A 5,885-nucleotide genomic window follows, 5' to 3' on the forward strand; every position below is an offset into this window, starting at 1 on the left:
GTTTTTGTATCCTGTTGGGCAGGGTTTGTCTCTCTTTCCGTGTATAGGCATGTTTGCACAAAAGCAAGCAAAGTGATGGGTCTGTTATAGGACCCATGGTTGCTGGGGAGGACAGACCCCACTACCAGAAGAAAAGCAGCAGGTCCACGGAAACCCAACTGCTACTAACACAGGAAGCAGAACCAGAAGGCACCGTGGTGAAGATAGAAGCAGTGTGCCAACAGGGGCATATCTCCCATGAACACAGGAAAAAGAGATAGGCTACAGCCATGAAAGCAGGAGACAAAATGATAGGAGGTGGGGGGGGGGGGGGGGGAGAGAAGGGGAGAGTGCAGAAGAGGGAGGGAGTGCAAAGGGGGGTAGCAGGGAAGAAGAGTGCAAGGGGGAAAAGGCATGAAGGGGATGGAGGAAGAGATAATGCAAGGGTGTGAGGAAGGGAAGAGGGAAAGTATGCAAGGGGAAAGAGTGGATAGGGGAGAGAGAGTACAGAGAGGTGGAAGGCAGTGTAGAAGGACAGGGAAGAGTGCAAGAGGGAGGGAAGAGTGCAAGAAGGAGGAAAGCTTACACGCCAACAGTTATAGACCCTGCCCCCTGACATAGACATATTCCCCAAATATATCCCCATAGATACATACTAAACTCTCCCTCTAAATATACACACCCCAGCACTCAGTGGTACAAAGAAATAAGTGTTTCCTATACACTTGACCAGGGCTGTTCACATTGCATCTGCCATACAGATCTGCCTGATTCTGCGAATAGAGGAAATGACAATGCAACTTTGTGCCAGCATTGTGTAGTTGATTTGTATCCAGTTGCAGTCATGATCTCTGTGTCCTGGACTGTGTAAAGATATGCAAAAACAGGTTGTACCTGTAGCTAAATATCCTCTGTGCCTGGACAAATATACCACAGCAACACAGTAAATGACAGCAGATAAAGACCCACATGGTCCATCCAGTCTGCCCATTCCATGTTGGCCCTAGCTACCCATTCTTAAACACTGGTTGTCAAGTCTCCACCATGACAACCATATAGGCAGACAAACATGATGGAGTCTTAGTTATAACCACATATCATTCCCAAGTATTTTTTCTTTAGTATTAGGAAGATTAAGCAGGCTGACTATCAGGTAGGAATTGTTCAAAAAAGGCCTTTATATCTATGGTAAAGAGTGGCCCGTTGTAGTGTGGGCGAATGGAATTGCTGCGCACCAGGCCACTTTTTACCGCAGCCGTAATAAAACCTACTCTTAAATGGAGGCAGTAAAGGCCACGCGCTAATAACAAAATTGACACACGGCCATTTACTGCCTGAGCCTTTACTGCCTCCTATTTAGTGTGCGCTGCTGACTGATTATCATCTGGCAAGCCTACACCTTGGCCCCGCACTAAAAAATAGAAAAATGTTTTCTGGCGCAGAAAATGGTACGTGGCAAAATCAGAACTACCGCCGGGCACCTGGGCATGCCTGGCTGTAGTGCTAATTTCCTACCGCCCTTTAATAAAAGGACCCCAAAGCGAACGATGATCCTTGAAAGCTCATGCCTCCATAAATTGGTTAGTCAACAAGGTACCACCTGCCTCAATCATTTTGTTTTTTTAGGCCAGACTAACAGGCTATTTATTTATTGCATTTGTATCCCACATTTTCCCACCTTTTTGCGGGCTCAGTGTGGCTTACAATAGGATATGAATAATAGAAATACATTTGTTACAGTTTGGTTATGGATTACATTGTGCAGAGTTGTGCGAGACATTCGAATATCAATTAGGAATATGACAATGGGACATCAACATAGAAATATTGGAAGGAGACAATGGGAAGCTAAAGGGCAGTGTTAGACAAAGACATATGGTGTACATAGTTCCGTGGATAAGTGTATGATTGACTGGATTGCGGGATGAGGGATCAGAAGTGGATGTATGTTGCATTGATGAACAGTGAGTATGGACTCTATCCTGCACATTTTCAAAGCACTTAGCCTTCCAAAGTTCCATAGAAACTTATGGAACTTTGGAAGGCTATGTGCTTTGAAAATATGCCTCAATGTGTTTTGGCTCTTTCCGTAAGTTTGTTCAAACAGGTGAGTCTTCAATAGTTTACGGAAGGAAGCTTGATCGTTAATCACTCTTAGGTTGCGCGGTAGTGTATTCCAAGCCTGCGTGCTCATGTGGGAAAAGGTTGACATGTGTAGCGTCTTGTATTTCAGGCCCTTGCAAGTGGGGAAGTGGAGGTTGAGGTGTGTTCGGGATGATCTTTTAGCGTTTCTGGGTGGTAGGTCTATTAATTCAGACATGTACTCTTCGAACATGTTTTTCCCACTAGTGCTTGCATTCTTTCTGCTGCCTGAATTACCACTACTTATCTCTATAGCTCTGCACTGTACATATAAGACAGAGTTTACAATCCATCCAAGACAGACAAATGGGACATAAGAAATGACCCCCCCCTCATTTTCTCTGAGAATGATTAAAACAACATTAAGGGGTCTTTTACTCATCAGCTGGTACTAAATGCTGACACCCATAGGAATATAATGGGTGTCTCAGCGTTTAGCGCCAGCTGACTTGTATTACTACTACTACTTATCACTTCTATAGCGCTACAAGGCATACGCAGCGCTGTACACCATACATGAAAAGACAGTCCCTGCTCAAAGAGCTCACAATCTAAATAGGACAGGCAAACAGACAGAACAACTAAGAGGTAAGGGAATTAAAAAGGTGGGGATAAAAGGGTACAGGGCAAGTGAGTAGTGGTTAGGAGTCAAAAGCAGCATTAAAGAGGTTGGCTTTTAGCCTGGATTTGAAAACAGCCAAAGACGGGGCTACGTGTACAAGCTCAGGAAGTCTATTCCAGGCGTAAGGTGCAGCAAGACAAAAGGAACGGAGTCTGGAATTAGCAGTAGAGGAGAAGGGGACAGACAAGAGAGATTTATCCACAGAACGGAGTACCCGAGGGGGGGGGGGCGTAGGGAGAGACAAGAGTGGAGAGGTACTGGGGAGCAGCACAGTGAATGCACTTATAGGTCCGTAAGAGAAGTTTGAATTGAATGCGGAAATGAATAGGGAGCCAGCGAAGTGACTTGAGGAGAGGGCTAATGTGAGCATAGCGACTCTGGCGGAAAACAGCAACTCTGGCGCAAGCTACAAATGCTAGTGCATCTTAGTAAAGACCTCCTAAATAGGTGAATAAGGGGGTAAGAGTTGCAAACAGTCTCAAAAAAGGTGAGTTTTTCACCTGAATTGAATAGGGCCAGAGAAGAAGCATGACCTACCAACACGGGAAGTCTACTCCAGGTGTACACGCTGCAAGATGGAAAGAATGGAGTCTGGAATCAGCAGTGGAGTAGGAGGGTACAGGCAAGAGTGGCTTACCAGATGAATGGAGTTCCCATAAAGAGGTATAGGGAGAGATGACAGAAGAAAGTGCATTCTGCAGCTCCTCAGCAACTAAGTTAGTAAGAAAAGTTTGAATTGTATATGGAAAGAGATAGGGAGCCAATGGAGTGACCTGAAAAGAGGAGTAATGTGAGTGTAGTAACACTGGTGAAAGATAAGTTGTGCAGCAGAAGCTTTAACAGATTGAAGGACAGATAGATTGTTTAATGGGAAGCCTGTGAGAAGCAGGTTACAGTAATCCAGGCAGGTGATGAGAGCATGGATTAGGGGCTTTAGTAGTGTATTCAAAAAGGAAGGGACACATTTTGGAGCCTTAAATTTTCTGAAGCAGGGAGCTATATTTCTCTGTTGTCTGCCACGGTGTGTACCGAGTTAGAATGCAGCACACTATGACAGTTTTAAGCAGAGGGAGAGATAAACAAGGCAACTGCCTGGGGCACCAGTATCACAAAGGGCTCCCTATTAAAAACTAAGTGATGTCACTACCACAAAATTTCAGGGCATCACAGAACCGTTCTAGGTCAATCCTCTCACTTGAGTACCTCCTGGTTAGTACATTCTCTGGTATTATATTGTTAGTCTTAGTTTATACAGTGCAGTGGGCCCCTAAAGTGTCTAACAGCAGTCCTGGCCATATGAATGGTGAGTTAAAATAAAATTGCTGCCCAACAGACAACTGAGAGTGATCAATGTGCCAGAGAAATTTCGTGCTGCTTGGAGAAGCCACAGCCAGAACATTAAATAACCTTAAATGCCCTTTCCCCACAGTGCAAGGGTGAAGGCCCTAGGCAAACCCTTCAACCTTACAAACTCCTCAATTACTTTTCAGGACTGTGGCATGTAAGCCCCCCCCCCCCCCCCCAGCAAGAGTTTGATAAACAAACTCAACTATCATAATCATGACACAAACATTCTATAATATTGCATACTAGTAAAAAAGCCCCGTTTCTGATGCAAATGAAACGGGGGCTAGCAATGTTTTCTTCTGTGTGCATGTGGGAGTGTGTGTGTCCCTGCCCTCTGGCTTCTCTCCCCTCCCCCCTCTGAGTCCTTCACTGTTACAGAGCCAGCAATTTGATTTCATGCTCTGCTGTTTTCCTTCACTGACTGTTTGTGTTACAGAGAGGGCGGGGCAGACACTCATGGGGAAACCGGATATCTCTCCCCCTTCACACTTCCGGCTGGAGGCTTCATAGAACGTTGGTGTTGCCTTTTATATAGAGAGATAATAGTATGTGCTGATAGTTCTTTGGGTGGTTGTCATGCCTTATTGTTTTGCTTTGACTGTAGCCTCTCTTTACTGGCCTAGGCGACCTGCCTAATGGTTGGGGCCAGCCTGGCTCTGTGGTTTGGGGTCCTTTTGCTTTTCAAATTATTCACTACCATGACAACTACTACTACTTAACATTTCTAGAGCGCTACTAGGGTTACGCAGCGCTGTACAAATTAAACAAAGAAGGATGGTCCCTGCTCATAGGAGCTTACAGTCTAAAGGCCAACTACAGACAGCGCAATCCAATGAGGATAGATTGAGAAAAGGAGATGGCATGAGCCTATTTGGCTTATTATGTGGGCTGAAGCAGTAGGCGGAGCTTGCCACCATTTTAGTTCACTCAGAACAATAGCAAATGCTATTGAAAACAATGACAAAAGCTTACTAGAAATAACGGACTGTCCATCCGTAAAAAGTCTAAATCTGCTCCAGTTGGATAGGCAGTGCCTTAAAATGTGGAGGATAAAGGATTTTATTTCTTTTTTAAATTTGACAGCTTTTTTTTATTTAATTTGAAAGCTTCCCATATTTAGATATATATCATGAAATAAAATTGAATATCACTAAAACAGCTTTAAAAATTATTGATGCTGGTAAAAACAGCAGTAATAAATGCTCTGTACTTTTTGTTAATTTTTCTACACTGTAATCTATAGAATACAGTAATACATAGTCAAATTTAAGTGAAGATATCCCGTTTCCTGATGGTTTTATCTTAACTGTTGTTGTAATCTGCCTCGGGAAGCCTGGTGTTATAAAGATGGAATATATTGAAATTAAATGGAAATAAAATTAAACTCTCCTTTCATTGGAGCACATGGAATCACATCTTCACTTCATTTCTTTTGTAGAAGTTTACATTTTAGATACACGAATGGATTTTTTGAGCATGTTTCAGGGATAAGTGGTTTTATAAGTCAAAATAATAAAAATAAATATTTTGTTTCATGCAGATAACATTTGTTTAAACACAACTAAGGGCCTTGTTTACTAAGCTGCATTATAGGCGCGTTAGCGTCCTTAATGTGAGTTAACTATGTACGTGCCTACAATATCCATATAGGCGCCTACACGTTAGGGCATGCGCTAATTGTATGTGTGTTAAAAATGCTAACGCACCTTAGTAAACAGGGCCCTAAATGGGCTATAAGCCCCTAATCCAGTCCATTGGTTTTCTTATATATATTTTTTTCTTGTGATGACTTTCA

The sequence above is a fragment of the Microcaecilia unicolor genome, chromosome 2, assembly GCF_901765095.1.
Source record: "Microcaecilia unicolor chromosome 2, aMicUni1.1, whole genome shotgun sequence".
In the NCBI taxonomy this organism is placed as follows: domain Eukaryota; kingdom Metazoa; phylum Chordata; class Amphibia; order Gymnophiona; family Siphonopidae; genus Microcaecilia; species Microcaecilia unicolor.